The 25,339-nt window shown below is 41.2% G+C and overlaps 1 protein-coding gene across 5 annotated transcripts in view; it reads left to right on the forward strand.

Moving 5' to 3' along the window:
- LINGO2 (leucine rich repeat and Ig domain containing 2) overlaps nt 1-25,339 on the forward strand; it is a 2,394,831-nt gene that overhangs the window by 877,610 nt on the left and 1,491,882 nt on the right. For all 5 annotated transcript variants that reach the window (XM_033919804.1, XM_033919821.1, XM_033919813.1 and 2 more), the window contains exon 4: nt 520-598. The gene's annotated coding sequence lies outside the window, so the exon portion shown is untranslated. The remainder of the gene's footprint in view (nt 1-519; nt 599-25,339) is intronic.

Genomic DNA, 25,339 nt, shown 5'->3' on the forward strand with positions numbered 1-25,339 from the left:
AAACATGGGTTTCGTGCCTGTTTCTTGACTATAGTTTGCTTTAGGAATGTTATCTAATTCTTAGTCTTATATACCAAATCATCTTCTAAAAATAGGAGCTCGATTTGGTTTACATAATTAGATCACAAAAAAAGATCCATTAACATTCATTGGACCTATTGCCTAAAAAGCGATGAAACATAGTGGTTTTTAAGGTTTTGCAAAAGATCTGAAGAGATAAACACAGTCTAATTGAGGACATAGTCCATTCCATATCACAGTTAGTATGGAAAGGAGTGTGACATTTTACTAATGGATTTGATTCCTCTTAATGATGGAAAAGAGAGCTTATACCTATGAGTTGTTCTCATGCCCAAAGATCTCATGATGTCTAGAGATAAAGGCATAGACAATTTATTTTACCAATTTGTACATCGCCTAGAATTTGGAATAGGCGATTAATCAAATAATAAATAAACTTGAAAACTTGAAACTTGAACAAGCTTTTAATACTTGGTTGCTTTTTATTTCTCCAAACAGGTGATAACAGAAAAAAAAAATCTTCTGACAATCATATACCTGCATAGGTAATCGGTGACGAATTACCTCAACAAAGCAGGTATGGCTTTTAATGATTTGGCTTCTGGGTTCTCATTACTACACAACTGTTGCTGTAATTTAATAGCATTTGTTGTTTGCAGTTCTCTGAGCATGAAGGTGAAAAGATTTTGAGTTTTATCTGTCTTATTTTTCTTGTTTTTTAACTGCTTGCTTATTTTACTTTTATGTGAAATCCTTAAAATGTTAATTGCCCCTTATAAACCACTAGCAAACTCTTCCAATGAGCTTATGTAGTCAAATTTTTGGTGTTAACCAACAAATGTTTTGTCCATTAATTGTGATTGCCCTATTTTTCATTCTAATAAAGCATAATTAATTTCTTGGATTGGGAACATGTAGGGACTGATATAATACAGGGCTCTAAGGTTACCACACATTTGCATTAACTCTTAAGTTTCACAAAAAAATAATGCAAAAGAGTTCCTCATAGAATTCCTTTGAGCATCGGAGCATTTAGCACTCCAGGATATGGTAGAAACCTCTACCACAGCTTAGTAAAAGATGGCTTTAATTGTTTATTACACTTAATCAGCACTGATAATTGACAATTAACACCTTGTAGTTGACATAAATTGCACTTGATTGGATGTTATGTACCTAACTTGGTAGGTACCTATCATTTTGAGGTAGGTGCCTAGTCCAAGGTTCATAAGAACATAAGAATTGCCGTTGCTGGGTCTGACCAGTGGTTCATCTTGCCCAGAAGTCCACTCACGCGGCGACCTCAAGGTCAAGACCAGTGCTCCAAATGAGTCCAGTCTCACCAGTTTAGCATGAACTTGTCCAACTTTGTCTTCCCTTATAACAGACTCCAAAAGAGCATTCCAGTTTTCTACCACTCTCTGGGTGAAGAAGAATTTCCTTACGTTTGTACGGAATCTATCCCCTTTCAAATTTAGAGAGAGTCCTCTCGTTCTCCCTATTTTGGACAGGGTGAACAGTCTGTCTTTCTCTACTAAGTCTATTCCCTTTAGTATTTTGAATGTTTCAATCATGTCCCCTCACAGCTCCACTTTTCAAGGGAGAAGAGGCCCAGATTCTCCAATCTCTCACTGTACGGCAACTCCTCAAGCCCCTTAACCATTTTAGTCGCTTTTCTCGGGACCCTTTTGAGTAGTACCGTGTCCTTCTTCATATATGGCGACCAGAGCTGGGCGCAGTACTCCAGGTGAGGGTGCACCAATGCCTGGCACAGCGGCATGATAACCTTCTCTGATCTGTTCGTGATCCCCTTCTTGATCATTACTAGCATTCTGTTTGCTCTTTTCGCCGCCGTAGCACATTGTGCAGATGGCTTCATGGACTTGTCGATCAGAACTCCCAAGTCCCTTTCCTGGGAGGTCTCTCCAAGTACCACCCCGGACATCCTGTATTCATGCATGAGATTTTTGTTCCCGACATGCATCACTTTGCACTTATCCACATTGAACCTCATCTGCCATGTCGATGCCCATTTCTCGAGTTTGATTATGTCACGTTGCAGATCTTCGTAATCCCCCTGTGTCTTCACTACTCTGTATAACTTCGTATCGTCCACAAATTTAATCACCTCACTCGTCATACTAATGTCCAGATCATTTATAAAGATGTTGAAGAGCACAGGTCCAAGCACTGAGCCTTGCGGCGCCCCATGCTGATGCTCTTCTATTCTGAGAATTGTCCATTTACCCCCACTCTCTGTTTCCTATGCTCCAGCCAGTTTTTAATCCACGTGAGTATTTCACCCTTGATTCCATGGCATTCAATTTTGCAAAGTATTCATTCATGTGGAAGTTTGTCGAACGCCTTCTGAAAATCCAGATATACAATGTCGACCAGGTTGCCCTTGTCTATCCGTCTGTTTACTCCATCGAAGAAGTGCAGCAAGTTCGTCAGGCAAGATCTGCCTTTACTGAAACCATGCTGGCTGTTCCTCATCATATCGTGTCCATCTAGGTGATCAATGATACGGTCTTTTATCAGCGCCTTTACCATATTTCCCGGTACCGAGGTCAGACTCACCAGTCAGTATTTTCCCGGATCTCCCCTCAAACCTTTTTTGAAGATCGGCCACCTTCCAGTCTTCCGGAATCTTTCCTAATTTGATCGACAGATTGGCTATTAGCTGAAGCACTTCAGCTATCATCCCTTTCAGTTCCTTGATGATCCTCGGATGGATGCCATCTGGTCCTGGGGATTTATCGCTCTTAAGCCTATCAATCTGCTTGCATACCTCTTCTAGACTGACCGTCAACCCTGTCAGTTTCCCGTCTTCATTTCCAGTATATAGCCTGATGGGTTCCGGTATGCTGTCTATATTCTTTTCGGTAAATACAGACACAAAAAATGTGTTCAGTTTGTCGGCAATTTCTTTGTCCTCCTATAGCACTCCCTTTATTCTGTGGTCATCCAAAGGCCCCACCGCTTCCCTCGCGGGCCGTTTCCCCTTAATATATTGAAAGAACGGCTTGAAGTTTTTTGCCTCCTTGGCTATTTTTTCCTCGTAGTCCCTTTTACCACCTTATGGCACCTGCGTTGATGTTGTTTGTGCTTATTCCAGTTTTCATCCATGTGGTTAGAGAGTGGATCCTGAGTGTGTTTTATATGTAGGTGCCTGTTTTGGTCAGTAGGTGCCTAACTTAGATACAGGTATTTAGACCAAGAGAACCCTCACATACATATGGTAAGCCTAAAAATTAGGATAGCTAGCATAGTAACATAGTAAATGATGGCAGATAAAGACCTGAACGGTCCATCCAGTCTGCCCATTAGTTATACCCTTTAAAAATACATGATTAAATTAACTTGTCTCTTCTTTGATATTTATGTAAAGTTCACCTGGTATTGTCTTAGGGTCCAAATGCTGAAGTTGCCGTCCAAGCTCACTCCAGCCTATTCAACCATGCAATTGTTTGCAGGATATCTACTGTAAAGTCTAGTCAGTAACATCCTTATGTTCCAAGTTAATGGGGTTCCCATTGATGCCCATCATAGCCCATCCTACACCGAATACTGGCCTTAGTTCTTTAATTTACATCCTTCATTTTCTAATTAGAGATCATCTATGTTTATCCCACACTTTTTTGAATTCCATCACCATTTTCCTCATTGCCACTTCACTTCCCTTGGGAGGACATTCCTAGCATCTACCACCCTCTCTGTGAAAAATTTCCTAACATTGCTCATGAGTCTTTCTCCCTGCAACCTTAAATTATGCCTTCTAGTTTTACCATTTTTTCTTCTCTGAAGACTGCATAAGTGTGCCTAACCTAAATTGTGTTTAGCACCTCACTAGTCAGTGCCTAATTTTTAGATGCCCTAGATAGAATCAGGCCCACTGAGCACTATTCTATTAACAGCGCTAAGTTGGTCACCATTTATAGACTAATGCATCGGGGCTCATTTTCAAAGCACTTGGACACACAAAGTGCTTTGAAAATCAGCTCTACTGTGTATAAATCCTGGTATAAATCAGTGCATGTAAGTTAGAAGTGGATCCACAGAATGCTATAATACTATGTACATATTTAGTGAACACTTCTGTCCCGCCCATGCCGCTCCTATGGTCACACCTCCTTTTCATTTGCATGCACATTTTTATAGAATAGCACTTACAAAGATACAACCACATATCCTAATTGGAGCTAATTAACTGCAATAATTGGTTATTTGTGTCCAATTATTGTTAGTTTTCTGTTTGTTACACAATTAAATTACATGAACAATTTTGGGCGCATATAAAATCCAAGGGATAATGATTTGTACAATGCAATATAATTAAAAAGCATATTCTAATGGATTAGTGCAAAGTCTTTGTTTTATTTGTTGATGACTGCTAAAGTAAGGCCCACCATGGTCAACAATATGCACGACATTTAAGTAAATCTCCCAAACCTGGTTCCTGTAAAACTCCAAAAAGGACAGTGAAGGTGACCTCAGGGTGCTGTAATACTTTATTCATTCAAATAGAGACTCAATATGTACGTGTTTCAGCCAAATTGGCCTGCATCAGGAGTCTATGGTTCAAAAACATAAATATATGAACATACCAACATTCATTAAAACAAAATATGCAAATAATGACAAAAATAATTATATATATTAAAAATTAAAAAATGCAATGTGTACAAGCAAAATCTCACTGGCCAACTGATCTCCCAACATCTTCCTCCCCTACTTATTAGTTGGTGATTTTATAGAATTTCTAGGGAAAATATATCAGGTGACTACCCTTGAAACACTTGTGGAACTGAAAGTGGATCTAGGCCCTTGATGATGGGAGCTGCACTTGGTCTCACAGAAGATTGAATCTGGAACTTACAAGCAACAATAGCTCATTTCTACTCAAGTTTTAAGTTGAGTAGAAAAGATTTCAGTCTAGCAGATAGGAAGAACTGGACATGAAAAGAGATGGAGCTGATGCTTTTATTTCACTAATCAAAACTGAATTTACAAGTATTAGGGGCTAGACTAGCTAACAGAAATGCACCACAACTGGAGTCAGAAAGCAGTCTAACACAGAGGCCTGAAGTAGAGAACTTTAGCAGCCAGAAGTTTGTTTACAGGAGGCTAAACCGCAAGTGGGTTGGTTAGCCTTTCTATCACTACAAACAACTTTCAGCTTCTCAATCACACCTTTGAATTGAGACTTAGCCAGTTCCTGATGCTTAGGGATTTGACATTGGAGCTCTTCTAGCACATTCTTCTTCTCTATGGCTTTAGCTCATTCCAGGTCATTAATTGGCATAAAAGTCTAGGACTCCTGAGCTTTGAAGCTGACCTCTTTGATAGGTATGATACATTTGATAATGCTTACTTTTTTATTACTTATTGGTCTTATTGATATTTTATCTGTCATCGATTCAGTCATTCAAATAAAGTTGTTGTGTACAATTGGTTTTAGAGTAAGTATATTAGCTTGGTGTCATTCTTTTTTTCCCCCAAAATATATTTGTCAAAACTTCAAAAATAAATAATATACACAAACAAATGATGAAAGATAATACAATATAAATTAAACATTGGTCATAAGATGCTGTGATAAAATCGTATTAACAATCTAAACATAGTTAATTACATTAGCTTGTTTTCATTCTTACATTTGTGGGCACGTGCAGCAGGTGAGAATTGGATGATTAGAACTGGAAAGATGGTGTTCTTCAAAGCTTAGCTCTGTCTCCTTTATTGTTTAATTTCTACAGTGGACTATTCTATGCAACTATACAGACTTTTTTATCTATATTGTCACTTTTATGCTAATGACATTATAATTTGTTGTTTGTTGTTTGCTTCGCTTACATATCAACTACTGCAATTTCTTGCTTTCAAGGCACAATATCATGATTATCTAAAAGTAGTTTAACTATAACTTTATAATGACAAGGGTTCTGATAACTCATGTGATCCTGGGCTACAGCAACTATTAATACTGCAATTTAGAGATTGTTCCTATTTCTGTTAAATCTGAAATTATGTATTTATTTATTTCATTTTCTATCTCATTCTCCCTAATGAGCTCAAAATGGGTTATAGGTTAAAATACATAATATACAGTTATTGTATATTATGTATTTTAACCTAATACAAGTTTATTTTCTAACTCGACACATACTGTGATCGAATACCAATATACATAATATACAGTTTACCGGTTACAATTTGCCATTTTTATAGTGCAAGATTTTTCAAAACAATTTTTTATTCTAACGTTACACGTACTGAGGATCTAATAGCAATACATATTTATTTCTAATTCATCGGTTGTGGGCAGGGGAGTTAGATGAAGAGGTATGTTTTTATTGCTTTCCTAAAGTTCAGGAGTCTTTTAAGGGATCTGATCTGTGGGGGCAGTTGATTCCAGTGGTATGAAGTGGGAGTAGGAACGTTGTTTGGTGGTTTGCAGTTAAAGGGCATGACCGGGGGGCGTGGCGTTATAAGGCGTATTTCATCCTGGGAGCAAAGGCGCTTGTTTGGCACTTACTGAGGAAGATTGGGGCCTGTTTTACAAAGCCGTGCGGCAACAGCCCCGAAGCCCTTTAAATGTCCATGGGTTTTGGGGCTGCTGTCGTGCAGCAGCCACTATCGCGGCTTTGTAAATTAGGTCCTTGGTCATCATGTAGCTCGGCGCCATGTCATGCAAGTATTTGAATGCTAGCATCAAGTCCTTGAAGACACATTTGGTTGTAATGCTTGACTCTCAGCAATCCATGAGGCAACATATAAAAATTATTGTGCAAGTTACATTCTATAAAACACAGAGTCATCTATGACCTGTACTTGATTTACCAGATCCTTAATATTCCTTTGACAAAGAGGCTCATTGGCTCCCTATCACCCACCGCATTATCTATAAAATTATCCTGCTCGCCTTCAAAATCAAACTTTCTCATTTGCCTTTATTTCTTGACAAATTACTAATACCTCAAAGTTCCCCCCGTTCTCTAAGATCAACCGACCAAAAACTTCTTTTCATTCCATCCTTAAAAGAATCCTATTATACTCGTAAAACCAACTTTGCAATAACTGCACCCACATTATGGAATTTTCTTCCTCAATTTCTCCGCGACGAACTCCAATTACCCAATTCAAGACTATGCTTAAAACTTTCCTATTTCAAGATGCCTTTGATAAATCATAATCTAAACTTTTTTTTTTTTTTTTAATATATTTTTCTCAGCCTTATCCTCATCAACCAGGCACCCTTACCCTTCTCGTTCTATCCTTCCCCCCTATCTCATTTCTTCTAAATTATGTAACTTTTCCCTTCCTCCCCATTTATCCTCACTTTCCAGTTTGTCAGTCTACGTCATTTACGTTCACTTCATTTACTTTTGCGCACTTACTCTTATTTCTTTCTAATTTTTTCTCTCTTTTAAATTTTATTGTTAACCAGTCAGATATTTGTTTTATGATCGGGATATTAAAAACTAATAAACTTGGAAACTTGGAAACTACTGTAATGCTGTTGTGGATCTATATGTAAGTATTCTTATGGCCCAGTAGTTGATTCAGAATGTTGTGGCATGGCTGCCTTTGAGAAAAACTAGATTTGATCATATCACGCCATGTTTGTAGAGATATATTAGCAGCTGATTGAGTATGAGAATTACATATTCAATTTTGATGATGGTTTTTAAGTTGACACATGGGTAATCTCAGTATGTATTTTGTACGATGCAAGAATATGAATAAAAACATCCTGTTTATTCTCGTCATACAAATACATTTGTAGTTACTTGTGTTAGGAATGTGAGCGAGCGAATCTCTTAAGAAGAGCTTTTTACAGTATTTCTACCATTATCGTGGACTTATTTACTATGGGCTCCTTTTACGAAGGCGCGCTAGGACTTTGTCGTGTGGAATAGCGCACGCTACGTTGCCGCGCATGCTAGACCTTAAACGCCAGTATTGAGCTGGCGTTAGTTCTAGAAGCATAGCGCGCAGTAATTTCCTGCGTGCGCTAAAAATGCTAGCGCACCTTAGTAAAAGGAGCCCTAAATGAAATTAGAATTTTATCAGGTATTATGGTATTCCATAAAAAATGTAAAGCATATTTGTTTGTAAGGATATTGCTCATTTATGAAAATGGTTTCTATTTTCATTAATTTGTTTACAATTTTTAGACTATAGATACAGTTATAGGACTATGTTTGTATTTATTGTTTGCTGATTTGTCTGTTGTATATCTCTTTCTAGTTCAACACAAAGAAAGGGGGTCTACAAATACACAGAAAAAGTCAATAACACCCAAAAAGAAGTACACAAGCCAACAGAGCTGGAACCAAAAGTTCTTTATTCAACAAAAGACCCAACACTGCCAGTGTTTCATCTTTCTGCCTGCTTCAGGGGTCTCTATAATTGTCTGTCGTACAATCTCATTTTTAAAAAGGATTGTCCCAATATCTGCATCCACCAATTCTGTTGGCTTGTACACTTCTTTTTGGGTATATCTATAATAATAAAACACTAAGCGCGCATGCGCACTCTCACCGCGTGCTTCCTTGATCCCTGTTGTGTCGCGCTGTGCCAGCAAGAGTTTGCATGCGCGCTTACTACATAGGACTCCAGGACGCTTGGAGTGGCGGCTGCTGGGAGGAAGGCTGATGGCGGAGGGCAGATGCCGAAAAGGGCTAAGAAGCTGGCTGGAGCGGTGAAAGCGTGCAAGGCATCGGGCCCCACTACTCTACACCTCGCGCCTCTGCGACTGAGGATAGCCGCCATGGCAACTTCAAAATTAAAAAAAGCCCGGGCTCCACACCGAGAAATGAGAACTGCCGCGCACACACAGACAGGGAGGCAGGTAATTCAGGTACCCCGAGCACAATACGGAACAAGGAGGTGATCGCGAGCTTTTCCCGTCCCTCTCCAGCTTCAGGAAGGGATCGAGACAAATCTTGCACAGCAGTGACCCAAAATTACCTCTCATCCGGCAACGCAGAGAGAGTTCCCCCCACCCCCACACGCCAGGGCGCCACACACCGATGATGTCAGAGGGGAGCTGTCAATCACTACGGCTGTCACCTGCGGGTGGTCTAAGAGTACGTTCGCCTCAACTTTTCCCTCTTTTATTGCAGTCCTTGCAGGTTCCCCAGTCCAGCCAAACTAGGAAGCACGGGGAGTGGCTCCAGCCTGCCCTTCTGATGCCAAACTGAAATAAATAAACTCTGCCCTTGCCCTAGCACCGTTTCTACCATGGAGGTGAGGTTGCCCGGTTCCCTCCCTTGCTGCCAGGGTGGTGAAGTAAGACCTTTTTAAAGATGCAGGGGGGGACAGAAATGCTGCTTCATAGGGGGCAGGGAGAAAGACAGATAGTGGGAGGGAGGGAGACAGAAAGAAAGACAGACATATATTCTAGCAGGGGGGAGGTAAAACAAAGGGAGAAGGGCTGCTGCTGGATAAGGAGAGCAGTGAAAGGGGAGGTAAAAGGAAGGGAGAATGGACAGGTGGAGCAAGCAAGGGGTGGTGGTGGACAACCAAGGAAAAAGAAAGACAGAAATACAGAAAGCGGCTACGGAGAGAGAGAGAAAGAAATAAAGACAGACACACACATATATTCTAGCACCCGTTAATGTAACTGGCTATAAAACTAGTTTTTTTCTAAAATGTTTAGCATTTTGAGGTTGAACATTGTCATAAAAAGTATGGGTTAAATAATTCATTACAATTATATATACTTTGGAAGAAAGGCGGGAGAGGGGAAATATGTTAGAAAAATAAAACACAGGAAACATAAAAAAATGAAGACAGATAAAGACCATATGGCCTATCTAGTCTGCCTAACCATGCCATCTACTATCCCCTCCTTTCCCTCGGATAACCAACATACTTGTCCTAAGCGTTCTTGAATTCAGATCACTTTTTGTCTCCACCACATCCACCAGGTGACCGTTCCTAGCATTCACAATCTTTTCTATGAAAAAGTGTTTTCTGAGGATACTTCTGAATCTGTCCCCTTGTCACATTCATTCTATGCCCCTCATTCCATTTCTTCCTTTCAATTGAAAGAGACTCACCTCCTGTACATTTATGCCATGTAGGTATTTAAACATCTTTATTAATTTAATTTGTTTTCCCCAAAGAGCTCAGAACAGGTTACAGGTTAAACATAGAGGGGCATAATCGAAAGGGACGTCTAAGTCCGTTTACATCCATCTCGCATGTCATCCAAAGTTAAAAAGAGCCTAAGACACATTTTCGAAAGATACGTCCAACTTTTTTTAACTTTTGAAAATCGTCTAATTATACGTCCTGCCGATCTGATAGTCCAAGCCACTAAATTGTCCATCTTTATACCACATTTAAAAACATAGAAACATAGAAATAGACGGCAGATAAGGGCCACGGCCCATCTAGTCTGCCCACCCCAATGACCCTCCCCTACCTTTCTCTGTGAATAGATCCCACGTGTCTATCCCATTTGGCCTTAAAATCAGGCACACTGCTGGCCTAAATAACCTGAAGTGGAAGACTATTCCAGCGATCAACCACCCTTTCAGTGAAAAAGAATTTCCTGGTGTCCCCGTGCAGTTTCCCACCCCTGATTTTCCACGGATGCCCACTTGTTACCGTGGGACCCTTGAAAAAGAAGATATCTTCTTCCACCTCGATGCGGCCCGTGAGATACTTGAATGTCTCGATCATGTCACCCCTCTCTCTGCGTTCCTCGAGTGAGTACTGCGCAACTTATCCAGCCGTTCCTCGTACGGGAGATCCTTGAGTCCCGAGACCATCCGGGTGGCCATTCTCTGGACTGACTCCAGTCTCAGCACATCCTTACGGTAATGCGGCCTCCAGAATTGCACACAGTATTCCAGGTGGGGCCTCACCATGGATCTATACAATGGCATAATGACTTCAGACTTACGGCTGACAAAACTCCTGCGTATGCAACCTATGATTTGCCTTGCCTTGGATGAAGCTTGCTCCACTTGATTGTCAGTCTTCATGTTCTCACTGACGATCACCCCTAAGTCTCGTTCTGCTTCAGTTCTTGTTAGGCTCTCGCCATTAAGGGTGTAAGTCTTGCATGGATTTTGGCTGCCCAGGTGCATGACTTTGCATTTTTTGGCATTGCAGCTGAGTTGCCAGGACCTAGCCAGTGCTCCAGTAGGAGTAGGTCGTGCATCATGTTGTCGGACATTGAATTTATGTCTGTTGTACTTTTGCCCACTACATTGCTTAGTTTGGCGTCATCGGCGAATAATGTTATTTTACCTCGCAGCCCTTCTGCCAAGTCTCTTATAAAGATGTTGAATAGGATCGGGCCCAGGACCGAGCCCTGCGGCACTCCACTGATTACCTCCGTCATTTCGGAGGGGGTGCTGTTCACCACTACCCTCTGAAGCCTACCTCCAAGCCAGTTCCCAACCCATTTCATCAATGTGTCGCCCAATCCTATAGAACTCATCTTGCTCAGCAACCTGCGGTGTGGTATGCTATCGAATGCTTTACTGAAGTCCAGGTATACGATGTCCAGGGACTCACCAACATCCAGCTTCCTCGTCACCCAGTCAAAAAAGCTGATCAGGTTGGATTGGCAGGATCTCCCCTTAGTAAATCCATGTTGACGGGGATCCCGTAGGTTCTCCTCGTTCAGGATCATATCCAATTGGCGTTAGATTAAAGTTTTCATTAGTTTGCACACTATTGATGTGAGACTTACCGGTCTGTAGTTTGCTGTCTCCATCTTGGAGCCTTTCTTGTGGAGTGGAATGACGTTAGCCGTCTTCCAGTCCAACGGGACGTTACCCGTACTAAGGGAGAGATTGAAGAGCGCGGATAGCGGTTCCGCCAAGACATCACATTTCCGTCCAACTTTCCATCCAAGTCCAAAACGCCTAGAACAATCCCTGTTGGACGTGGGAGGGGTCTGCAAAGTGATGGACTGCACACCCAGATATGCCACCTAAATACTGGGGTACCTTATAAGGCACTGCTGTGAACTTCACAAAAAGGGTGCCATGGCTTCTCCTCACTACATATCCCTTATAAGTGACGGTGAGCCCCCCAAACCACCTCCAGAATCCCCTAGACCCACTTATCTACCACCCCAATAGTCCTTATGGCTGCAGGAGCCACTTATATGCCAGTAAAAAAGGGTTTTGGGGTATATAGGGGAGTGCACATGTTTCAGTATCAATGCAGTGATTACAGGGGCTTATGGGAATGGGTCCTCCTCTCTATGGGTCCCTAACCCACCCCCAAGATGACTTAAGCTGCCTCTGGGCTGGATGACTAGGCTTTCCTATTTCAGGCGGCCAGGTAATGATGGTCTGGAAGCTGAAATTTAAAGTTGTGAATAAAATTTTTATGGGGTTGGGGGGGTTGGTGATCACTGGGGTAGTGTGTGGGGGTCTGTGTTATGTGTTTGCAGTGCTTATCTGGTGACTTTAGGTGGTTTTTTGTGACTTAGACCATGTTTTACGTCCAAGTTCCATCGATCCTGGGCTGTATAACTTTCGGTTATACAGATGTATGACTAAGTCTAAGCCAGCCCACATCCCGCCCAATTCCCACCCTCGACAAGCCTCCCGAAACGCCCCATTTAGCTTTGGACGTTGAGCGGCACTATGAAGGCCTAGGTCATTTAGATATACGTCCAAAACCCTTTTTTATTTTCGGTGCTTGGACGTTTTTCTCTTTCGATTATGAGCCTCATATAATCTACAGTTATAGTTAACAGGTTACAATTTGCCATAGATTCAGCACAAATTTTATGATACAAGTTTTTATCCTAACTTGACACATACTAGAAAGAGAGAATTGATGGGCATGAGTGTGTGAGTGAGAGATGGTGCACATGGGGAAAGGAAGAAAGGAAAATTGGACATAGAGAGAGGGGAGTGAGGTAGAGATGAATGGGGAATAGAAGGATGAGAGGAAGAAATGTTGGCTATGGTGGTGGAGAGGGCAGATTGAAGGAGATGCAAGGAGGAGGAATGCTGGACATAATGATGGAGAGAGAAATGTGGCTTTGTGCTGGGGGATGAGAGAGGGAGAAATGTTGTATATGGCAGTAGAGGGTGGGAGCTATGCCTCGATCTCTCAAGACAGATAGATGGTGAGAGAGAGAGAGAGAGAGGGAGACACATTGCAATAGGGGTAGAGGAGAGAGGAAGAAAACTTGGACTCATGGTGGGACAGAGAGAGAGATGTTGGTTGGGGAAGGGAATGGGGTCCAGAGGAGAGGAAGCATGCAAGAGGCAGAAATAAAGAAATATTGGATGCACAGTCAGAAAGAAATGCAACCAGAGACTCATGAAATCACCAGACAACAAAGATAGGAAAAATAATTTTATTTTTAATTTAGTGATCAAAATATGTCAGTTTTGTGAATTTATATCTGCTTTCTATATTTTGCTCTATATTTGTCTAGTTTTCTATAGGTGTTACTGATTGCATATTTTAAAGTCATTTACCTTGACCTCTTTGAAAAAAAAAACCCCAAATATAAATGATAATTAACATTTTCTGTGCATACAGTGTGGTTTGTGTTTTTTAAACTTTGAGGTTGCCATTATGTATTAATAAGATTATATTGTGTGTATATGAAAAATGGATGGATTAAATTGCTTTACAATTAGTATTAATATTATGGGTGTGGGGTCTGGGGAGGAGCTTAGGCGGGGGTACTCAATTGGTATTTGTTAGGCATAGGGGGTACTTGGCTTGAAGAAATTGAGAAACACTGCCCTAACTGACCAGATGACCTCTGGAAAGATATAAACATGACCCCCCCTCCACACTCCTTCAGTGGTCACTGATCTTCTCCTACTTCCCAAAGAAGTGAATGAAATAGTAGACACCTATCTGTATGACAACTTCAGATGTTATGGCCAGTCTTAGTGGAGAAGCAAGTAGGTCTCTAGAGTAGCCTAGTGATTGGTTCAGTGGACTATAGAGAAAATAATAATAATAAAAGTTTATATACCGCAGGACCATAAAGTTCTATGCGGTTTACAATAGTTAAAAATCCTACAAATTGAGTAAAACTTACAAAGTTAAAAACTAGTAACTAAAAACCTTAAAGATCAGTTATTGTATAAGATTTTGCAAATCAGCTACCTAAGTGCTTCAAGAACAAATATGTTTTTAGGTGTCGCCTAAATTCCTCATAAGTATTAGTAAGCAAAAGCAATTTTTCCAAATCTTTACCCCTTAATGCTGCCTGATACATAAAAAGATGTTGATGATATATTTTTAAGTCTACATCATCTAACCGGTGGGGAAACAAAATTAAAGTGTGAGCTTCTCTTGTGTCTATTGGTTGAAAAAGAAAAAAGGTCAGTGTTATATTTATGAGCTAACCTAAATAAAACCATAAAACAAAAACAGCCGAACTTAAATTTCACACGCGCCTCCATTGGCAGCCAATGCAGAAGGTGTTACAAGATCAAATTTCTTCAGCCCAAAAATCAACCTGACTGCCGCGTTTTGCACCAATCGTAATCGCTGCATATTCTTCTGAGAAAGCCAGACCCATATCCCACTCTAACTATTACACTTATGGTGGATTATGTGAACCTTCAAAAACCCACCCAAATCTTACTACCAAATCTACATATAGGTGCCACCTGCAGGCATATGGACTATTGGTGTGGTGTACAGTTGGGTCCTGTAGGTTTTAGGTGGGTTTCGGAGAGTTCACCATACACTACAAAGGGGTTGTAGTGAGATATGTACCTTGACTTTTTATATGAAGCTCACTACAGTACCCCACTGCTCTGCTGGGATGTCTGTGTGGCCAGTCTACTAAAAATGCAAGCCCCTCCTATGTCTCAACGGCTTGTTTTGTGCATTTTTCTTTTGGATGTGTTTTTTTCTAAAATTGTTCAGAAAGATAGACACACATCTGAAAAATGGACATTTAAAAAAAAACCAAAGTAGATGTTTTGCAATTTTGAAAATGATCATGTTCGCTAGGCCCCTTGAAGCCGCAAGGAGATGCTAGGAGCTGTGAATATTATAGGATGCTTGGGAAGTTATAAAGATATTTTCCTTTGTTATAAGATGGGCAAACAGAAGGGAAAAACCAAGAGTTCCACTCCAGTGACCAGTGGTTCTATGGACCGACATGTTTCTACATCAAATGTGGTTTCTCCACAAGCCTCTATTGTTGATATGTCTTCTGGTGCATCACTCAGTCCTTTGGATTGACAGAAGTTCTGATAATTCATGTGCATCTTCTACAAAATCTCCAAACTCAGATTTGGGCATCCTATCGAAAATGCCCCTCTATAAGTGTGTGGGGAAAAATTTCCACATCGAGTTTAACACCACCTTAAAATCATGGATAAATCTCTAAAAAGTGATTATTTTGGCTAGAGCTTTACATGAGGGATTAAGGGAGTCATTCTCCTTAATTCTGTATAGTTCATGTCCTCTTCCAAAATAAAATTGTCCATGAGTGCCTAATGTATAGTAAAAGCAAGGTAGGTTATCATGAAATGTAAATCAATTGGAGCTCTTACCAATTCTTTACTATTTTATTAGTAAGATAACATACTAGGCAAAATTTATTCACCATGACAAGGTTAAAAGCAATGATCAACTAAGAGCCCAGCATGGCCATGTTACTGACAAGGGCTGTGTCAGTGGCTATTAAAAACCAAAAGGTATAATTCCATTATATTACCTATTGATTGAAGGCATTTCCATGTGTAGTAACAGCTTGTAAAATACTTTCACAAGCTGTTACTGCACAGAGAAATTATTTCTGGTAATCTAAATACCTATTTCCTGAATGGACTAGAAGGAACCAGCTCAGAGCAGGTTTGAACATGTTTGTCACAATTCTTGGCTTGTTTCCTGTTGCTTCAGTATTGTTCTTGTTCGGCTGTATCCTAAACATTTTTATAAAAGCAAAATTAAACAATGTTAGTTAGGTGCAATCAACTCTTATTCTAGTCCAAGCATCTTGATGAATTACAGATCTAAAAAGAGATTGTTTTTGCTCTAGTCCAAGTAAAGTCCTCCAGGGTGTGGAGTGGCGCTCGCTGGCTGGTGGGGGGCGCTATAATGCGTTAATGGAATGGATAGTGTGCAGGACATGTTGGTGGAGTATTTTATAGATTTTTTCTACATATAACACCTGCTTTTCGTATGGTTCGGGGTAAATCTAGTTAGTTAAGGCTACGCCCAATAGAAATGTACAAAAAGTTGGTGCATGAAAATCTGAATATGGATTGCAGCAAAGGTCATAAAAACACTACAGATAAGGAAAAGCATAATAATATTCTCTTTATGTATTTTGCTATTAAGCCAAATCATAGGGGAAATCAGGATATACATAACACTTCTAGAGGTATTAATGACTTCATTTTGGTTTTCTGTCTTTCTGTGTGTCTCTTTGTGGTATAAACCATACTGAAGGTTTCCCGCTTAAAAAAAAGGACCTGTAGTGTTCTTTGTCTGGATTGTAATGAAACCTCATGGCCTGAGTGAAAACAGATGTGCATGGCATTCCAATGTTGAGTATAGAAGAAAAAGAAGTATCCAATATGAATGAAAATATGTTGTGTGATTTATGAATGTTTGGGGCCCCGAATGCGAATGCGTATGCGTATGAGAATGTGTTTGATTATGTGTGTGAATTTTGGTTGTGTCTTTACATATGAAATGTGCATATAAATTACTATAAATTTAGGTTTTGAAAATTCCAGAGGCAACATCTAGAAATGGTTAAGTTAAAGCCAGAGACACTGTTACCATGGAAATCTCCTAGAGGCCCAGTATAGGAATTCTCATTAAGGGGGGGCTCTAAACCCAAGGCTGTCAGTGTTTCAAGCAAAAGAGTCAGAGAACTGTTTTGATTTAAACTTTTAAGGAATATGGGGAGAGGAAGCTTTCTTTGGGTATATTATAATGTTTTATGCATATTCAGAAATTGATGCAAACAAAATTATGATCTGTAAAACTTTTCCTATGTTAAGAGGAATTTTCTTTGTTCATAAAAAAAACCTAAGGACAGCCTCTGTTGGCTGATTGGCCAATGAGGAGTGATATCATACTGGTCAGTGTGAAGGTATAAAGGAACACACCAGTATTGATTCTTTGGAGTCCTTTGCTTCAAGAGGTGCAATTTACACGCCTGGGGGGGTCTCCCATGCCCACATGCCTTTTGAAAGTGGACTTTATGGATAATATTAATAAACAATATTTAGACTGGTAATATATGGGCATTTGTTAATATTCCTAAACCCCTAAGAGCTAGGCTGGCGCAGCGCGTGTACTAATCAAGGGTCATCCCCATGGTTGTTTTCAAAATATCAAGCCATCTGATTGCATATTTTCCTCTTCGCCTGGTTCCTTCCAGCTTCCCAAACATAATGTTCTTCTCCAATGATCTTTCTCTTCTGACAGTGTGACCAAAATAATACAGTTGTAACTTGATCATTTGGGCTTTGAGTGACATAATTGGTTTGGTCTCTACCAGAATTGATTTGTTAGTTTTTCTGGCAGACCATGGCATGCATAAAATCTTTCTCTAGCACTAAAGCTCAATCTTATTTCTGTTTTGTTTCCATGGAGGGGCATAATTGAAAGGAACATCTAAGTCCGTTTTTGTCTAAGTCACAAGTCATCCAAAGTAAAAAACAGTGTAGGACACATTTTCAAAAAATACGTCCAAAAAAATTTGTTTTCCAAAATTGTCTATCTATACGACCAGCCGCCTGATCATCCATCTTTATAGCACATTTTCGTCCAACTTTTCGTCCAAGTCCAAAATGCCTAGAAACAAAAGTTTTGGACGTGGGAAGGATCTGCAAAGTGATGGACAGGACACCCACATAGGGCACATAAACAGTGGGCTACCTTACAGGGCACTGCTTTAAACTTCACAAAAAGGGTGCCCCGTAATCATTTAACTACAGCTCACTTATAGGTAATGGTGAGCCCCCCAAACCACCTCCAGAATCTCCTAGACTCACCCCAATAGCGCTTATGGCTGCAGGAGCCACTTAAAGGGCAGTACAAAAGGGTTTGGAGTTTTTTTAGGGTAGTGCACATGTTTCAACTTCAATGCAGTCATTACAGTGGCTTATGGGCATTGGTCCTCCTCTCCATGGGTCCGTAACCCACCCCAAGACCACTTAAGACGCCTTTGTGCAGCGCGACTAGGCTTTCCTATGCCAGGCTGCCAGGTGCTGATGTTCTGGAGGCAGAATTTAAAAGTTGTGATTACGATTTTTATGGCGGGGTGGGGAGGGGGTCGGTGATCACTGGGGTAGTGTGTGGGGATTTGTACTATGTGTTTGCAGTGCTTATCTGGTCACTTTAGGTTGGTTTTTGTGACTTAAACTATGTTTTAAATGGTCTAAGTCACAACATCCAAGTTTCATCAATGCAGTGTTATAAAACGTTCAGTTATACATGCAGTACAACTAAGTCTAAGTCGGCCCATGTTCCGCCCAATTCCCGCCCTCAACACTCCTCCTGAAATGCCCCGTTTATCTCTGGTCATTCAGCGGCACTGTGAAGGTCTAGGTCATTTATAAATACATCCAAAACCCGGTTTTATTATCGGCACTTGGACGTATTTTGACAATGTTCGTCCAAGTGCTGACTTAGGCCGTTTTTTGAATATTTTTCACTTTCAATTATGAGCCCCATAGTGTTCAGCTTTCATATCCATAATTGACCAACTGAGAAAATGAGTGCGTGAAAAAGTCTGATCTTCGCTTGGAGTGTTATTTCCTTGCCTTTGAATACTTTGTCAAGAGCCTTCATTGAAGAGTGACCCATTGCTTTTCTGTGGAGTATTTCTTCCCTGCTAGCTACTGCTTTGTTTACGAGACAGACCAGCAGATTGAAATTCTTTACAACTTCTATTCTATTGCCTTCAAGCTCAAAATCTTCATCATTTTCCATGTTCATGATCTTCATTTTATGTTCACTTCTAATCCCATTTATGACTTTCAGCTTTGACTTTTCTCAGTAGACACAGCATGTCTTCTTTGCTGGTGGTGATGAATGTTGTATCATCTGCATTGAGGCTTATTTATAGCTTAAAATGAAATATAAAAACAGCTAGTAGTACTGTCAAATAGTCCCAAGCTAAATGCAAATAATACCAATTGGTTTCTTATATTCTTCACCATCTGTCAGCTGTGCCCCTTTGATATACTTGAATTTCACTGTCTGCCAGCTGATTTGCAACACCGGACTTTTGGCAAATTATCATTGTATATGCCAAAGTGGTATTATTTGCATTTAACTTGGGAATATTTGACAGTGCTACTAGCTGTTTTCATATTTCATTTTAAGTTATAAATAAACCTGTGTGTTTCCAGTTCATCATCTCCACTGTTGCCAGTTTCTTAGTCTTCCGGTATCTTGTTCTTGGTTCTTTCTTTATTCAGTGGAGTACTGATGTTTTTTTGTTTTTTTATATTATCTGCATAGAGCAGGTTGTTTATATTTTGGCCACCAACTTTGAAACCACCATTCTCTTCTTCCAAATTTGCTTTTCTGATGATGGCTTCACCATAAAGGTTGAGCAGGTAAGGTGACAACATGTATCCTTGCCTGATGCTATGTTTTATTGGAAACCAATTGGTTTTTCCATATTCAGTTCTCACTGCAGATTCTTGATTTTCATCGAGGCTCTTTATCAACTGAGTTATGTGTTTGGGTATTCCTATCTGTGCTAGAGTTCTCCATAGTTTATCGTGCTTTGCTGTAGTCAGTGAAGCAAAAGCAAAAAACAAAGCAAAATAAAAATACCTGCAAATAGCATGTAAATGGTCTAGTATGCCAGTTTTCTGTATTGAAATGTGGATGCCCAGATTGTGTTATAGAATAGGCTTTAGGCCGTGATTCTATAAGTGACACATAAAGTTAGGCACCTGGATCAGCATGCCTAGTCAATCTAGGTGCCTCCTCATCAGCCATCACCAAATTTCTACAAACCACTCTCAATCAGCTCAATAAAATCTCTTTTCAAGCATGACTTTAATCAGTATAATGTTCAACTTTTAACTTATCTTAGTAGTTTTGTCCATTGTTCGGGGGAGGGAGGGAGGACGGGACCTCTAAGCCAGGGGTTAGCAACCTTTTTAAAGCAAAGAGCCATTTTATCCTAAATGTCTGACCCAAGATTTACAAAAAGCAGCAATGGGTAGATAATGAGTCTGAGATATTCCAGTTCTCTCACTCTCTTCCCTTCTCAAGGTTTAGCGTCTCTCCCCTCTTTCTCCCCTCCAACCCCTCACGAGTCTCTGCATCTCTCATCCCTCCCTCCCCCACCCCCAACCCATAGCTAAGTCTCTCTCCAGGCTCCAACCCTTTGATCTCCCTCCCAACCCTATGATTCCCCCTCCCCCCCCAAGGGCCTACTTAGTAATCGGGTCCAGTGGGGAGGGTGGTCTTCAAGGCAGCTCTCAAGGCAGCTCAACCCCAAATAGCCTCCACCCCTCCACTTTGCCATGTATAGATAGCTCCCTTCTCCCTCCCCTCACCCCCCCCGGGGGCCTACCAAGGTACATGGTGGTTCAGCAGGAGTGTGGCCCTCTCACGCCTGCCTCTTGCAGCTGGTGTTTGTTTGTTTTTTTTAATGGCTGCTGTGACCTTTCATGGCTGCTTGCGGCATTTCCTGTGGTACCGTGAGTTGCTGCTAGAGTTTGCAGCAGCCATTTTAGAAGGCAGCCATGAGGAGGCAGAAACTAGAGGTCCACAATACTGCCATGAAGACCAACGCAGGACCACCAGGTCGGGGGGATTATTTATAGAAGAGCCGCAGCCACATAAGAAAGAGCTGCAGTTTGCTGACCCCCCTGCTCTAAGCCATTTATATGTGCACGCACACGGATTAGAAAGGGAGCACACACACCTAACAATTGTGCACACAAAATTTTTTTGGCTTTCTTTATTGTGAACATAGGCTGCATGGTACACATTGAGTCAAGACTGAAAACTTGCACACAGAGGGCCCCCTTTACAAATCCACAATAGTGATTCCCAGCATGGCAAATGTGATGAAGCTCATATAAACTGAATGGGATTTGCTGCATTTGCCACACCAGAACTTGCTACTGAGGCTTTGTAAAAGAGGCCCAAAATGTTTTTCATGTGCACAAGGGCCAGCAAAAATTAGAACATTGTTGACATGGTTTCTTTAATGTTACTACAATGATAATTATTAGCAGTCAAAGTCACTCAGAGAATAGTTAAGCTCTGGAACACATTGCCAGAGGATGTGGTATGAACAGTTAACGTAACTGGGTTTTAAAAAGGTTTGGATAAGTTCCTGGAGGAAAAGGCCATAGTCTGCTATTGAGATATACATAGGGCAAGCCACTGCTTGCCCTGGATTGGTAGCATGGAATGTTGCTACTATTTGGGTTTTTGCCAGGTACTTGTGACCTGGATTGGCCATCATAAAGATGGGACACTGAACTAGAAGGACAATTGGTCTCACCCAGTAAGGCTATTCTTATGTTCCTATGTCTAGAAAAATCTACTTGTCACTGCGAGAATGTGTGGCTATTTATCACCATTGTTCTTCATAAGCAATTTACCTATCAATGGCTGAAATCATAATGAAAATAGTAGACTGTCAGATGATTTTTTTTTCCGCCTTTTTATCCAATATTCTGCAAGTATCCATACTGAATTTGTTTTGCAGTGCCATATTCATTTTAGATATGACTTGTCAGAACAAGAAAGTTAATTTCTACACTGCAGCTTCAAAGCAGCCACATGCCACTGCCAGCGAGAAACCAAATTAACTTGATATACATGTTAATTTTATTTTGTAATATGGTTTTGAGTGACAATTTAATCATGTCAATCTGCCCAACCTCAAGAACGAGAACTCAAAAGAAGACAGCTCATAAGCCAATAAATTAAAGCACCGTTTTGTGGTAGGCACAGCATTAAATGAGGTTCCGGCTAATCTATCATTCTAAATAACTGCTAAATCAATTTACAGCAAATGAAAGCTCACATTAAGTGGTGACTACACACATTGTATTCTTTTTACTGCATGATTTCACATGATTTCAGAACGGGAAACAGTCATTCGAGTAGCTAGATGACAGATATACTGTATTTTAAGGGATCAAATTTTATGTCCTCGGTATTGGTTAAGAGAATGCTGTAATAGAGATCGAATGTGTTTTCTAGCCGTGAACATTAAAGAAAAGAGTAAGACTTGACACCAAACTCCCTTAAGTTCATGCATTTTGTAATCCATTTTATTCATGCTGGCCTTCACACCATTTCTGCAGGTTTTTTTTTTTTTCCAAGACCATTTTGGTCTAAAGTATGAACAAGGGCATTATGACATGCAATATTCTGGAATCTTCTAAAGCAGGGGTTTTTATCCTGGGGTCCATGGACTTTGAGGGGGTCCATGGACTTCGAGGGGGTCCATGGATGGGTTCCAGAGGGCCCATGAGGGTAAGATAAAAATTAACATTTATATTCACTATACAGCGCAATACTGTTGATTTTTCTTGCAGATAACATAAGAGTAATAGTAGTAGTAGTAGTAGTAATGGTAATAGAAAATGTAGTAGTAGTAGATCTGTTTTAATTTGCACAAAAGAATTGTATTTCATAATTATGAGTGGCCATTACCTTTTGCATAAAAAAGGAGTGTTTTTTTATTAGATGTTTATTTTAAAGTTTAATAACACTTTGGGCTTCTTTTACAAAGGTGCATTAGGGCCTTAACACACAGAATTGCGTGCGCTAAATTGCCACGTGCGCCAGACCTTAACGCCAGCATTGAGCTGGCGTTATTCTAGAAGCGTACCGCGTGGTAATTTTGTGCATGCGCGTATGAACGCTGCCTAAAACATCTCATTCAAGTTTGCCAAATTTTGAGTTTTGTATTTTCATACAATTTATGAACTTTATATAGCAGTGTGATTATTTTCCATGATGGCACAAGTTAACAAAGATATATGTAAGAGATCATCACAGCTCGATAAATAAAGTACATTATATTCATTGCATGCAAAGCTGTGCTTCTGTGAATATTTCTGGGGAAGGGGGTCCATAACTTTAATCAGATTCTTAAAGGGGTCCGTGAATCAAAAAAAGGTTAAGAATCACTGTTCTAAAGGGTCATGGATTTGATATATGACTTTCTGTGGTAGAACCAAAGTGGTTTACACTTATGCTGATGCTTTCTCTGTTCCTAGTAAACTTACAGTCTAAGGGGCTCATAATCAAAAAACAAATACGTGTAAAAACCCACCTAAAATGGTACTTGGACAATCTAAAAGACAGGTCGTCCGAGTGTTGATAATCGAAATGGGTTTTAGACATATCTAAAAACAGCTTAGGCTTTTTCAGTGCTTCTGTACACCCAGAGCTGAAAGGGGCATTTTAGGAGGAGTGGTGAGGGCAGGATTTGGGCGGGATGTGGGCCGACCTACACTTAGTCATACTGCAAGCATAACCGAAAGTCTAATGAGACTGCCGAGACAGAACTTATACACAGTGTCTTAGGCCACTGTTCTTCAACTGCTGTCCCACGGATTGGTGCCGGTCCGCAAAATTTCCTGCCGGTCCGTGGCCTGATGAGCTGGGTACCCACGTGTCTCCCTCCCTCCTGTGAAGCAGCCAATGTTTTGCTTTCCTTCCCGCGCCGGAATAGCAGTGGCTCTCTTCCCAGCCTCCAGACAGTGGCTTCCCTCCCCTCCCCTCAGCTCTGTATGCTAAATTGCCTGCAGCAGTGTCAGTAGCGTCAGCGCAGAGATTCAATTAGGCAGCCTTGGGGCTTTTGCTGAGTTGTGGCCCGCCTCTAATGATGCAACTTCCTCTTTCCTCAGAGGCGGGCGCGACCCATCAAAGGACCCAAGGCTGCCTAATCGTTGTGCTGACGCTACTGACACTGCTGCAGGCAAGTTAAAACACTGAGCTGCTGCTAGTCCAGGTAAAGGAAGGTAGGTACTAGTGGGATAGAGAAGTGCCTGGCAGCAATGCTCGCTTGTATGAATGCTCTTGGGCATGTTTTGGGGTTAGCCTTGCCACACTGGACTGGAAATGGAGGATGATGAAGGGGGAGCTGCTGATGTTAGGGGTGAAAGGAGAAGGGGGAGCTAGAACTGGTTGGGGGGAAGGGGAAACAGCTTCTGCTAGTCAGGGGAGTTGCCACACTGGACTGGAAATGGAGAATAGTGAAGGGGGAGCTGCTGCTGGACAAAGGAAAAGAAAGGGAGGGCTGCTACTGGACCTGGAGGGAGAAGAAGGAGATGCTGCTGGACTGTGAGGAGGGCAGTGGAGAAGGGGGCAGAGAAAGTGAATTGGTGGATAGGGAACAGTGGACTCAAGGAGGGAGAGATGTTAACAACAGGGGGAGAGCAAGGAAGGCATACAAGCCATAAGGTGGGGGGCCTGGGCTCCGGGCAGAAAAGAATAGAGAGATGATGCCCAGAGAAAAGATGCTGTGCATGGAGTATAGGGACAGATACAGAGGGGAATGCTGGATGAAGAAGAGATGGGGTCACAGAAGGGCAATACTGATCACAGGGGTACAAAGGGACAAGGACGCAGAGTGTAGTGGTTTTTATTTCAGTCTTAGTAGTTTGCTGGTCCACAAAATAATTATTTTATTTCCGCCGGTCCAAAGGTGTAAAAAGGTTGAAGAACACTGTCTTAGGCGATCTAAAAACAGGTGTAAATGCCCAGAAGGTATCCAAAGTGACCAGATAACCACTGCAGACACAAAGTACAGACATCCCCACACTCCCCCAGTGGTCACTGACCACCCCCCTCTACTGCCATAAAAATCAGAATAAAAACGGTATATACCTGCCTCCAGAATATCAGCATAGAAAAAGCATAGTAGAGCTGCACAGAGGTGGCTTAAGTACCCACAGCATGCCACCCTTATCCTTAACCCCTCCACTATCTCACTAACTGTATCTTCTTCCCCCATCCAGCATATGTACTTTTTCTTTATCCCTCCTTCCATCCAGTATGTGTTCTCTTTCTCCACTTCCATTCAGCATTTGCTCTCCCTTCTCTCCACTTCCATCATCTGCCCTCTTTTCTCTCCCTCTTCTCTCCACTTCCATCATCTGTTCTCTTCTCTCTCCCCCTTCCCCCCACTTCCATCATCTGCCCCTTCTCTCTCTTTTCCCCCACTTTCATCATCTGCCCTCTTCTCTCTCCCCACTTCCATCATCTGCCCTCTTCTCTCTCCCCTTTCTCCCCACTTCCATCATCTGCCCCTTCTCTCAATCTCTCCATCCACCACAGGCCCATCTTTCTCCCTTCCTCACCTTTCCGATTTTGGCAACAAGAT

This window comes from Geotrypetes seraphini, chromosome 1 (assembly GCF_902459505.1).
Source record: "Geotrypetes seraphini chromosome 1, aGeoSer1.1, whole genome shotgun sequence".
NCBI lineage: Eukaryota > Metazoa > Chordata > Amphibia > Gymnophiona > Dermophiidae > Geotrypetes > Geotrypetes seraphini.